Genomic DNA, 14,072 nt, shown 5'->3' with positions numbered 1-14,072 from the left:
TTTGTATATTTTGTTTGCTTCTATTTTTATTGCTCTATATTAGAACCATAGCCTAGAAAGATGTTAGTCTGGTTTATTCAAATGTTATGTATTGCCCAACGCTGAGAAAATAATTTACCTCATAGTCATCACACACTGGAATAGTTACAATAATATCCTAGCACATAGCTGTTACGTATCCTGAAAAAGGTATTAAAACAGCTATAATATGGGCTAATGGAGGTGCTGTATTTTTTTTTTTTTTTTTTTTGAGACAGAGTCTCACTCTGTCGCCCAGGCTAGAATGCAGTGGCACAATGTCTGCTCACTGCAAGCTCCGACCCCCTGGGGTTCACGCCATTCTCCTGCCTCAGCCTCCCGAGTAGCTGGGACTACAGGCACCTGCCACCACGCCTGGCTAATTTTTTTGTATTTTTAGTAGAGACGGGGTTTCACCGTGTTCGCCAGGATGGTCTTGATCTCCTGACCTCGTGATCTGCCCGCCTTGGCCTCCCAAAGTGCTGGGATTACAGGCCTCAAGTGAGCCACGGTGCCTGGCCATGGAGGTGCTGTATATTAAGATATGTACCTTTTTTTCCCTACTTATTGTGTAATTAATGAATGGCCTAAGAGAGTTAAGTGATGAACTCGTCTCTGTCATGCCTGTGTTTCTATTAATTTAGCTCAGATTTTCACCTATGTATTTTGGGGTTCTGGTAATCATTTGGTGTCCCATCATTAAAAATAAAATTTTAAAATATGAAAATAAGCCGGGCGCGGTGGCTCAAGCCTGTAATCCCAGTACTTTGGGAGGCCGAGTCGGGCGGATCACGAGGTCAGGAGATCGAGACCATCCTGGCTAACACAGTGAAACCCCGTCTCTACTAAAAAATACAAAAAGCTAGCCGGGCGAGGTGGCGGGCGCCTGTAGTCCCAGCTACTCGGGAGGCTGAGGCAGGAGAACGGCGTAAACCCGGGAGGCGGAGTTTGCAGTGAGCTGAGATCCGGCCACTGCACTCCAGCCTGGGCAGCAGAGCAAGACTCCGTCTCAAAAAAAAAAAAAAAAAGAAAAGAAAAGAAAAGAAAAATAATTGCCTTTCAAATGGCAATTGGTAAGTGAACTAGAACAACCACTTCTGAAGAACAAAGTGTGTGATTAGACCTGGAGACTCTGTCCATGATGCAGATCAGTAAAGAAAGGAGAGGTGAGGCAGCAAGTGATTATACATACGAAAAACCATGAAACCGGATCCCTACCTCGTAACACATGACTGCTGGTGGCTTAAAGATTACTTTAAACACTTGAAAACAACAGAGAAAAATATTTTTATGACCCCAGCTAGAGAAGAATTTCTTAAGGAAGACACACAAAGAGCCGGGCATGGGGGCTCATGCCTGTAATCCCAGCACTTTGGGAGGCTGAGGCAGGCAGATCACAAGGTCAGGAGATTGAGACCATCCTGGCTAACGTGGTGAAACTCTGCCTCTACTAAAAATACAAAAAAAAATTAGCCGGGCGCGGTGGCGGGCGCCTGTAGTTCCAGCTACTTGAGAGGCTGAGGCAGGAGAATAGCATGAACCCGGGAGGCGGAGCTTGCAGTGAGCTGAGATCGTGCCACCGCACTCCAGCCTGGGTGACAGAGCGAGACTCCGTCTCAAAAACAACAACAACAAAAAGACACAAAGAGTACAAAGCATACAAAAAAAAAAAAACAAAAGGACTGGTAAATTCAACTGCTTTAAAATTAGGAGCCTCTGCTATTCACTGAGAGACAATATCAAGAGAGTGAAGAAATACCATCAAGTAGAAGGTATGTGCCACTTATACAATAGAATCCATGATATATAATGATATCCTAAAATAACTAAGAAAAAAATCCACTAGAAATTAAACAAAAGATGAATAGGTACTTCACAGAAGAACCAAAAAAGCGTAAATATAAAAAGATGCATGACCTCATCAGCAATCAGGAAAATGTTACATTAAAACCACAATGAGATTTTTCTTTTTTTTTTTAAGACAGGATCTTGCTCTGTTGCCCTGGCTGGAGTGTGGTGGTGTGATCACAGCTCACTGCAGCTGTAAACTCCTGGGCTTAATCAATCCTCAGCCTCCCAAATATCTGAGACCACAGCTACGTGCCACCATGCCCAGATAATTTAAAAAAAAAAAAAAAAAATCTTTTTGTAGATACAGAGTCTTGCTCTGTTGCCCAGGCTGGTCTCGAACTCCTGGCTTCGAAAGATCTTCCCATCTAAGGCTCCCAAAGTGCTGGGATTTCAGGAGCAAGCCACCATGCCTGGCCAAATACCACTTTTATATTTACCAAACTGATGGCACAATTTTTTTTTTTTTTTTTTTTTTGAGACGGAGTCTCGCTCTGTCCCCAGGCTGTAGTGCAGTGGCGCGATCTCGGCTCACTGCAACCTCCACCTCCCAGGTTCAAGCGATTCTCCTGTGATGGCACAAATTTCAAAAAATCAGAGAAAATCAAATTTTGATGAAGATGCTACATTATTTGTGTTCTCTTACATGCTTCTGATGGAAATATAAATTAGCACACCTGCTCTGAAAATAATTTGGCCTTCTCTAATGAACAAGGAGGATGTGTAGACAGACTCTGTGATACCAGAATTCTAAGTATATGTATTTAAGAAACTCTTCACAAGTGTGCCAAGGATACACACAGGACAATTCACAGGAGTCATGTTTACAATACAAAAAGCAATCTGGGCCCGGCATGGTGGCTCAAGCCTGTAATCCCAGCACTTTGGGAGGCTGAGAAGGGCGGATCACAAGGTCAGGAGATCGAGACCATCCTGGCTAACACGGTGAAACCCCGTCTCTACTAAAAAATACAAAAAGCTAGCCGGGCGAGGTGGCGGGCGCCTGTAGTCCCAGCTACTCAGGAGGCTGAGGCAGGAGAATGGCGTAAACCCGGGAGGCGGAGCTTGCAGTGAGCTGAGATCCGGCCACTGCACTCCAGCCCGGGCGACAGAGCGAGACTCCGTCTCGGGGAAAAAAAAAAAAAAAAAAAAAGGCAATCCAAATGTCTCTGAATCACAGAATAAATACAGAGTGGCATATTCACATAATGGGATATTATATATTCTTGAAAATGGACATAGGAGTGAAGGTGAATTACAGCAAAATACATCAACATGGAACACAACGTAGGTAAAAGAAAGCAAAGCGGCTGGGCATGGTGGCTCACAACTGTAATCCCAGTACTCTGGGAGGCTGAGGCGGGCGGATCACTTGAGGTCAGGAGTTCGGCACCAGCCTGGCCAACATGGTGAAACCCTGTCTCTACTAAAAACACAAAGATTAGCCGGGTGTGGTGGTGCACGCCTGTAATCCCAGATACTTGGGAGGCTGAGGCAGGAGAATCACTTGAATCCAGGAGGCTGAGGATGCAGTAAGCTGAGATCCCACCACTGCACTCCAGCCTGGGTAACAAGAGCGAAACTCTGTCTCAAAAAGAAAAAGAAAAAGAAAAGAAAAAGAAAGCAAAAGCCAATAGGAGAATACACACAACATGAGTTCATTTATACAATTTTTTAAACTTTACACTACATTGGCGGGGCACGGTGGCTCATGCCTATAATCCCAGCACTTTGGGAGGCCGAGGTGGGTGGACTACTTGAGGTTAGGAGTTCAAGACCAGCCTGGCCAACATGGTAGAACCCAGTCTCTACTAAAAATACAAAAATTAGCTGGGCAAGGTGGCACATGCCTGTAATCCTTGCTACTCGGGAGGCTGAGGCACAAGAATCGCTTGAACTTGGGAGGCAGAGGTTACAGTGAGCCGAGATTACACTACTGTACTCCAGCCTGGGAGACAGTGCGAGACTCAGTCTCAAACAAACAAAAAACACAAAAGAAACAAAAAACAGACCAAAAAAACCCTTTACACTACATTGATGAGGGATCCATATGTGGTAAAATTATACAGACAAGCAAGAAAATAATAACACAAAATCCTTGTTAGTGGTTACCCAGTAGGTGGGCAATGAAGAAGGGGAATCAGGTTGAGGAGGTGCACAAAATGGGACTGATTTAAAGGTATGGTTGAAGATCTGGTCAGGTAGTATAAGGGTGCTCATCTCATATATATATTTATATGCTAAACATGGAACATTCTTTTGTATGTAGTCAGTATTTAATAAAAATTAGAAACTAAATTTCAAAAAATTGCTTAGTTTTAGCTGAGTAATACAACAAAGCAGTTTTCTAAAAATGTAAAATAAGAGTAGCAACAATGTGTGTGTGTGTGTGTGTGTGTATGTGTGTGTGTGTTTTAAGAGATGGCGTCTTGCTCTGTCACTCAAGCCGCAGTGCAGTGGCATGAACATGGTTCACTGCAGCCTCGCCCTCTCCGGCTCAAGCAATCATCCAGCCTCAGCCCCCCAAGTAGCTAGGACTACAGGTGTGCACCACCACACCTGGCTAACTTCTGTATGTAGAGAGAGGGTTTTGCCATGTTGCCCAGGCTGGTCTTGAACTCCTGAGCTCAGCAATCTGCCTGCCTTGGCCACCCAAAGTGCTGGGATTACAGGCTTGAGCCACCATGCCCAGCCAACAATGTGGTTTTTATGATCAAATATTTCAAAGACAAACTAAGAATTTTCCCATCTCCCAAACTCAAGGTTCTGGTGCTCAAGATTCCTAGAATCAGAGCAACATCAGGAAAAATTAATTTAGTGTTAAAATGAATTTGGTACTAACAAAATTAACTTATCAGATTTTACTAGGTATCTACCACATGTAAGGTGAATTTCCGTATGTTCCTTTGTTACCTTCCCATATGGAAAGTACTATGAATGACTGGCTCCAAGGGAACTTATGCAAAGAAAGCTATTTGATGTTATAAATTTAGGTTCTAAGGCTAGTTCAGTCCCTTATTCACTGGATGAGCGAACAAGCCACAAAATCTTAAGAGAGCTTTACCCTACTTATGTATAAGATAGATTTTGAAAACAGCTACTTCAGCCTGGCACAGTGGCTCACACCTGTAATCCTAGCACTTTGGGAGGCCGCGGAGGGTGGATCACCTGAGGTCGGGAGTTCCAGACTAGCCTGACCAACATGGAGAAACCACGTCTCTAGTAAAAATACAAAAAAATTAGCTGGGTGTGGTAGCAGGCACCTGTAATCCCAGCTGCTCGGGAGGCTGAAGCAGGGGAATCACTTGAATCAGGGAGGCGGAGGTTGTGGTGAGCCGAGGTGGTGCCAATGCACTCCAGCCTAGGCAACAAGAGCAAAACTCTTGTCTCAAAAAAAAAAAAAAGAAGAAACGAAAAAAAGAAAACAGCTACTTCACAGGACTGTTGTGAAAAGTACATGAAATAATATACGATAAAGTGTGTGTAGAATTTGACTCCAGGAGCTACACTACCTAATCCCAATCCAGCAGTACCACTCACTGAGTCTAGGTAACTTGACCTCCCTGACACACCTGTCACCTCTACAATGAAAGGATGCTTGACATACAGAGTGCACGGAACAGCAGCTGGCACACAATAAACTCCAGACGTGTGATTGTGATTCTGGCTGATGTTACTGTTAAATTCTCTCACAAAGGCCTAATTTGTACCCAAGTTTATATTTTCTGCAAATGGGTCCAGGCTATGCTGTAAGTTTAACCCACTTAAAATACTTGGTTTCTTGGTGAGTTTTCTAAAATAGCATAATGAATCATTGGCACAATGAAAAACGTACTTTAGCTGGGTATGGTGGTGTGTGCCTGTAATCCCAGCTCCCTGGAAGGCAGGTTGGAATCCTCGAAGGAGGATGCTTGAACCCAGGAGTCTGAGACCAGCTTGGGCAAGATAGTGAGACCTCGATTCTAAAAACAAACAATCAATCTCTAAAATACACTCTACTATTCTCAGTTTATAATGTATTCTAAATATCAAGCTGTATTATTTCTTGCCAAAACAAAAGTCTGGCAAGAAATTTAAATAAAGAAGCAACAATACTGAAAGCCTTTTTTTTTTTTTTTTTAAATTTCTTCTATCTCTTTTGAAATCTAAAAATAAACAAACATATATACATTTTTATTCTCAATTTTTTTTTTTTGGAGACAGAGTTTCTCTCTTGTTGCCCAGGCTGGAGTGCAGTGGTGCCATCTTGGCTCACTGCAACTTCCACCTCCCGGGTTCAAGTGATTCTCCTGCCTTAGCTTCCCAAGTAGCTGGGATTACAGGCATGCGCCATGACACCTGGCTAGTTTTTTTGTATTTTTAGTAGAGACTGAGTTTCACCATGTTCATGAGGGTGGTCTCGAATTCCTGACCTCAGGTGATCCATCCACCTCAGCCTCCCAAAGTGCTGGGATTACAGGTGTGAGCCACCGTGCTTGGTTTATTCTTAATATTTTAAATATGTATAATCAGGCTGGGGGCAGTGACTCATGCCTATAATCCCAGGGCTTTAGGAGGCCAAGAGGGAGGACTGCTTGAGCCCAGAAGTTCCAGGCTGCAGTGAGCTATGATCACAACACTGCACTTCACCTTGGACTACAAAGTAAGACCGTGTCTCAATCAATCAAATCAATCAATTAATCAACATAAGAACTGCCTGTCTTGGATTCATTTGCCATCCCCTATTTGTATTAATTTATCAGATTTATGACACTGATCTGAATGTAGACACTTGATTATAAATAACAAGCAAGACTGTAACAACTATTTTTACAGTGGTTACTACTTTTGTTAAAGGCCTAAAAAGTCAATATAAGAAAATGAAAGAGAAAGGTAGTTAAAAAAAAGAAAAGAAAAAGATGAAAAAAGTTGTTAAACGAAAAGGATTTCCAAAATAACTTGTGCTTCACCCAACAGAGAAAGGAGGCCAGGAACTGGCCACTAAGGCATTCCTAGGAAGAGTTCCAGAGAGCGAGAAAATACTCAGCAGTGGCAGTGGCAGCTGTCTATGAAACTTAGAATATTTGGGGAAGGGATCGTCTTTAAAATAGGTTACTTTGCCGGGCGTAGTGGCTCACACCTGTAATTCAGCACTTTGGAAGGCCCAAGTGGGTGGATCACTTGAGGTCAGGAGTTCGAGACCAGCCTGGCCAACATGGTAAAACCTCGTCTCTATTAAAAATACAAAAATTAGCTGGGTGTGGCCGCGGGCACCTGTAATCCCAGCTACTCGGGAGGCTGAGGCAGAAGAATCACTTGAACTCGGGAGGCAGAGGTTGCAGTGAGCCGAGATGGCACAACTGCACACCAGCCTGGCCGACAGAGGGAGGCTCGTCTCATAAATAAATAAAATAGGTTACTTTAGTTGGGTGTAGTGGTGCGCACCTGTAGTCCCAGCTACCTCAGGAGCCTGAGGTGGAAAGATACTTGAGCCTAGGAATTCGAGGCTGCAGTGAGCTCTGGTCTTGCTGCTACATTTCAGCCTGGGCAACAGGATAAGACCCCATCAATCAATCACTCACTCAATAAAAAATAAATAAAATAGGTTACCTTTTGGAAGAGGAGAGAAATTAAGAACTTTGGGGGAAACTGAAGGCAGACTAGGAGCCATTCTCATCTAGAGTGTATACTGGGAATGCCACATCTCTAGATCCGCCAAGATAGGACCTCTAGAGAGGAAAGTACTGTGAAGGAAATACAAACTCCACAAATGTTTCTAATGCACAAGAAGGGCTGAAAACTACTGGCTTAAGAAAACCAAATCAACAGTGCCCAAAATAACCCAGTGGTGGCAGCAGTAAAAGTAATTACATGATAGACCACATGAAAAGGATGAACTGGTTCTCCTTGCTTTCAAATTATAAGGTTCCCTGATATGTCCCATGACCAAGATTCCCTAGGACGCCAAAAAAGGCCACTACTGCTACTGCTAGAGAGCTCTAAGCACTAACAGTGGCTCCAAAGCAAATACTAGCTTTAAAAAGAAAACAGCCTCCCTCTTCCTGGGTAGCTGTCTGGTGCTTGAGGGGTATCGGAGTGGACCAGGCTTGCGGGGCACAATGAATAACCCTATACCTTCCCATTTGAAATTAGAAGCAAAAAAGGCTGCTAAAATACTAATTCACAGAAATGACTTCCAGAAATGACCTGATAAGATTATTCCTGACTGAACTGGATTCTGAATTCTTCTAGTTTTCTTTAATATCCGGCTACAACTTGCCAGTGAAGAATGAACTGCTCAATTTCAGAAGCCCTATAAACCAAAGCTGACAACTTGATGTAAATTTCGAGTCTCATGCCTGATGTGTAGGCCACCCAGAGAATTCACCAGAATGCCAGATGCCACAACCAGAGACACTCAAACTGCAAACCAGGACGAGAAGTTGTGGACTGCACGTTGTGGACAGCTTTTCCCAAGACTGTCAGAACAATGAGACTTCCCAACAAGGCTTTTACCCCTCTTAATTTTTCCTCACTAATGCCCATGTCTTTCACTTTGGCAGGATCATGCTGCAGCTAAAATTTCACAGTCAGTAGCTTCTGTGGGTAACTTGCACTCCCTGCTTTATACTTAGCCTGGTCATGGAATGCTGGATTGCCTCTTAAACAGGGAGGAATCTGTGCAGTTCGACACTTCTCGTTGCGATTTGGGTATGGTAGAGCAGATCACTTGGTTAAAATTGGCAGACTCCTTGTTTGGCTATACAATTGTAGTTGATTTGGTTCATAAAAACCCTGGCTAAGGACCATACTCTATATGCTTGGTGTGATCCTCATGACAGTCATAATGGTAGTCTCTCTGGTATGCTGTATCCTCCGAAAGTGTTAAATGTCTCCATGTAGCCACCTATCAGATGTCAAATGGTTTCTCTCTGGCTAAAACAACAAAAACTCAAAAGAAACACATGATAATGAGAACACCCCATCAATGGCATGCTGAAACGGGAAACCCAAAATGATGGCAACTGAGAACAGCAGGGATATCCTAGGTTTTGGTTACACTCTTACCTAGGTGAAAGCCTGACCAAAAGGGAAGAATTGTTAAATAAAAATTGTAGGAAGCCACTGTTTGGGACTAAGTTCCTGCATTAGGCCCCAGGAAACCAGGTTAAAATTAAAAATGGAATAATCCCTGCTAAGGTTCCACATTCCCAAACCTAAATTAAGTTATCTGACCTTCCTAGAAATCAGAAGGAGATAACAGCTAATTTCCCAAACAGCACAGTTTATTACTTATTTTCTGAGACAGTCTCGAGCTGTCGCCCAGGCTAGAGTCCAGTGGTGTGATCTCGGCTCACTGCAACCTCCGCCTCCCAGGTTCAAGTGATTCTCGTGCCTCAGTCTCCCGGGTAGCTGAGGCTATGTCACCATGCTCAGCTAAATTTTGTATTTTTGGTAGAGATGCAGTTTCACCATGTTGGCCAGGCTGGTCTCGAACTCCTGGCCTCAGGTGATCCACCTGCCTTGGCCTCCCAAAGTGCTGCGATTACCGGCGTGTGCCACCGCATCCAGCCCCCGACTGAAGATTTAAACTGTCCTGGCTGGGCGCGCTGGCTCAGGCCGGTAATCCCAGCACTTTGGGAGGCCAAGGCGGGTGGATCACCTGAGGCCAGGAGTTGGAGACCAGCTTGGCCAACATGGTGAAACCCTGTCTCTACTAAAAATACAAAAATTAGCCAGGCGTGGTGGCATGCACCTGTAGTCCCAGCTACTCAGGGGGCTGAGGCAGGAGGATCGCTTGAACCCAGGAGGCGGAGGTTGCAGTGAGCTGAGATCACACCACTGCACGCCAGCCTGGACCACAGGGCGAGACTCTGTCTCAAAAAAAAAAAAAAACCCAAAAAACAAAACAAAAAAACAACCTAACCAACTTCAGTTGGCACAATAATAAAGTTCCCACTACTTTAATCCTTACAAAAAAAATGTAGTGTGAAGTAACCTGATGTTAACTAATCAGTTACTTTTCTATGTGGGGTAGTCTATTGTGGTCTGTTGTTCTGTCTCCCTGTCCCTGCCTTACAAAGAAAAGGAACTCTGAAAAGACCAGTACACGATTTGTTCTTTGCTTCAACTTTTTTTTGAGACAGGGAGGGTCTTGCTCTGTTGCCCAGGCTGGAATGCAGGGGCACCATCATAGCTCACTGCAGCCTTCAACTTCTAGGCTCAAGTGGTCCTCCCATCTCAGCCTCCTGAGTAATTGGGACTACAGATACACACCACTACACCTGGTTAATTTATTTAATTTTTATTTGGTAGAGACGGGTCTCTCTATGCTGCCTAGGCTGATCTCAAATTCCTGAGCTCAAGTGATCCTCTCGCCTCAGGCTCCCAAAGTGCTGGGATTACAGGAGTGAGCCATTGTGCCTGGCCTGCCTCAGCCTTCTTCAGCCTTTGCCTGTCTCTAAAGCCAGCTTCTGCTCAGCCCATAGGAGCACTTACTCTATTTCATGGAATGCAGTGTTGCTCTATTTTAGAATCATGATAAGGCCAATGGAAGGAAGGGAGGGAAGGAGGCTGAGGCGGGTATCAGCAGGATTTCCCCACAAAGACCCTGATGAAATCTATAGTCAATAATGCTTTAATAAATCCTACTGGGTATTCTGCATATATTTGTGTTTAATGTTCCTTTTTTTCTTCCTCTGTAAATCTCATTAAAATTTAAAAACACAGGGATTTCCCTTTCTGTCCTACTAAGTCTAGATTTAAGAATGGTGGTTAAATCTTACTCAAAAAATGCTTTACTACTGGGTCAACAGTATCAACTTCGATGAATTCTCCATTGAAAAGTCTTGTTCTTGCCTTGTTTAATATTTTAATTGGATGGAGACATCCATATCCAATTTACATAGCAGCTAATACAAATGACCCATTATTCCAAAATCCCCCAAAAGACTGGAATTAAGGCAGAAAATCAATTAAATGAATTTTAGCAGGAATCAAACAAATTCAGGCAGGAGAAAAAAAAAAAACAATTCCAAGAATGGAATAAAGTAGGCTTCTGTTGAGCGAAACGCCTGTGGGAGTACCCAATGAGGCTGAGGGGATTTACTCTGCAGAAGAGAAAATCAACAAGACCCAAAATAGCAACTTCTAAGGGCTGGTTATGTTTGGAGTGACTATAACTCCATATGACAAAACAGTAAACAGTGTTGTAGAAGTTTCTAAAAGACAGATGCTAGTCTGAAGGGGAAAAGGCTCTAATAACAAAGCCACTGAACACTGAAACAAGATGCTACGGGAAGGAGTGTGTCTCCATCCCTGAACGTGCTCAAGGTTGGCTAACTAACCAGCTATCATAAATACATTTAAAAAATCAATTATTTCATTACATGTTACAAATTTCTTCTTGTTGTTGTTTTGAGATAACATCTTGCTCTGTTGCCTCCTGGGTTCAAGCAATTCTCCTGCCTCAGCCTCCTGAGAAGCTGGGATTATAGGCGTGTGCCACCACGCCCAACTAATTTTTGTATTTTTAGTAGAGACGAGGTTTCACCATGTTGACCAGGCTGGTCTCAACTCCTGACCTCAAGTGATCCACCCACCTTGGCCTGGGCATGGTGGCTCACATGCGTACTCCTAGCAAGTGGAGGCTGAGGCAGGTGGATCACCTGAGGTCAGGAGTTTGAGACCAGACCAGCCTGGCTAACATGGCAAAACCCCCATCTCTACTAAAAATACAAAAATTAGCCAGGTGTAGTGGCAGGAGCCTGTAGTCCTAGCCACTCAGGAAGCTGAGGGAGAAGAATTGCTTGAACCCAAGAGGCGGAGACTGCAGCCAACTCAGATCCCGCTACTGCACTCCAGCCCGGGCAACAGAGCAAGACTCCATCTCAAAAAACCAAAAACAAACAAAAAACTGACCTAAAAGATGTTTAAGAATAGAATAGTATTCCAGATATAGTAGTGAGACATTCAAAGGTATATAGTCAGCTGCTGTGGTGTGCGTTTGTAGACCCAGCTACTTGGGAGGCTGAAGTGGAAGGACTGCTCAAGCCCAGGAGTTCAAGGCCAGCCTGGGCAACAGAGCAAGACCCATCTCTTTAAAAAAAAGTACAAAAACAATGGAGAAAAATAAATCTCTCACCAGAATCTAACATTTATTAATTCAATGGCTGGAAAAATACAAAGGAAAAATGAAGAGACTTATCTGTGAAAATAATATCAATTTGCAAACATAGTCAACTCACGCTTACTTATATGTGCATTTAGTAAATGTTCATGACCCAGTGTGCAAGCCTGAATATCATGAAACCGATATTTTTTTTTGTTTTTTTTTGTTTTTGTTTTTTGGAGACTAGTCTCGCTCTGTCGCCCAGGCTGGAGCGCAGTGGCGTGATCTCAGCTCACTGCAATCTCCGCCCCCATGCCATTCTCCTGCCTCAGCCTCTGGAGCAGCTGGGACTACAGGCACCCGCCATCACGCCCGGCTAATTTTTTATATTTTTAGTAGAGACAGGGTTTCACCGTGTTAGCTAGGATGGTCTCGATCTCCTGACCTCGTGATCCGCCCGCCTTGGCCTCCCAAAGCGCTGGGATTACAGGCGTGAGCCACCGCGCCTGGCCTGCAATGAAACTGATATTTTAACACACGTGTTCAAACACTGCCTGAATGAGTCAGTCCACCTTTTTCAGTAGTGGTGGTAAAAACAGATTGCATACTGCTGATGGCGGAATGTTCCTTACAATGAATGTTAGCTGCTAGGGCATGCTCCACGGCTTTAAATCACTAAGAGAGCTGTTCCTGAAGCAAGTGTAATACAACTAGGAACGGTGCTGAGAAGGAAAAAGTCTGCAAGAATGACTATTCCAAAGAGGGCTGACAAAGTTGCCTGGTACACTCTACATTGTTGCAAAATTGGTGGGGGAGAAAAATGGGGGCAGGTGCTGGCGGTAACATACTTGGTGAAAAAGAACTGGAAACAAATGTATATAAAATGCTTCTAATTTACTTTATAAGCATATGAAGTTATATACACAATTTTAAACAATGCCCTATAAACTGAAAATATTATACTTATCAAGTTATTTAACTTGGGATACAGCTGGCTTTAGAGTAAGTCTTCTGTGAATGGTTCATACTTGAATGATACTAAAAACAAATCTTAAAGTTTTAATTATTATTATATGCCAAAATTAATTCAGATACAAATATGCATAATCACACTAGTGGGCTAACCAGACAAACTACCATGCACTAAACTGATAATGATGTGACAAATAATAAAAGAAGAGCAGCAATGCAAAATCATGACCAAAAAAAGGAAATAAAAAAAGAATAAAGGAAGCAAGCAAACAAGAAGGAAAACCCACAGCCAACTCGATACAACACCATAGTAAAAATTTTTCCTGGAAAACTGTTAGGATTACAATTATATCCAGGTACACATGAATAGTGGAAGGTACGTAACATCATAGAATACTCGATTAGAGCCCTCAGTGAACATCCTTGTATGTTAATTTTAGTTCTGAATATCAAATTGTAGTAACCCCTAGTGTATTTATTAGTACCAAATCCTTAGATAGCTGAAGATATGAAAGTTTAAGGAAATAGATAAAATTTACTCTTCAGGACAAAGGACTGGAATTTTTAGATGTTTCATGTCCACCTTGAGAAGCCTTAAGGCCCATTATGGGTTGCAGATCACAAAGAACCACTTGTTGAAATAACATTTTTAGTGCAGAGGAAGTCTATCTCCCTACCCACCTCCCACACACATAACAGGGACAGGGCTTCAAAATTACCAGGATATAAATAACCATGAGGAATACATTAGAAATGTATATAGAGCATTGCACTTATCAAAATATTGCACAACTGTACAGTGCTATGCAGTTTACAAAGCCCTTTTATATGCATTATTTTATTAATACTCACATCCATCATAAGATGAAATTATCTCCCTTTAAAGATGAGAAACCCGGCCGGGCGCGGTGGCTCAAGCCTGTAATCCCAGCACTTTGGGAGGCCGAGGCGGGTGGATCACGAGGTCAGGAGATCGAGACTATCCTGGCTAACATGGTGAAACCCCGTCTCTACTAAAAATACAAAAAACTAGCCGGGCGTGGTGGCGGGCGCCTGTAGTCTCAGCTACTTGGGAGGCTGAGGCGGGAGAATGGCGTGAACCCGGGAGGCGGAGCTTGCAGTGAGCCGAGATCACGCCACTGCA

The 14,072-nt window shown here is 43.3% G+C and overlaps 1 protein-coding gene across 50 annotated transcripts in view; it reads right to left on the bottom strand.

The window, feature by feature from the left end:
• MARK3 (microtubule affinity regulating kinase 3) overlaps positions 1-14,072 on the bottom strand; it is a 119,029-nt gene that overhangs the window by 64,779 nt on the left and 40,178 nt on the right. The gene's annotated exons all lie outside the window — the stretch shown is intronic.

This window comes from Macaca fascicularis, chromosome 7 (assembly GCF_037993035.2).
Source record: "Macaca fascicularis isolate 582-1 chromosome 7, T2T-MFA8v1.1".
NCBI lineage: Eukaryota > Metazoa > Chordata > Mammalia > Primates > Cercopithecidae > Macaca > Macaca fascicularis.
The sequence above is the reverse complement of the archived record's forward strand: the minus strand, read 5'-3'. Positions and strand labels throughout refer to the sequence as shown.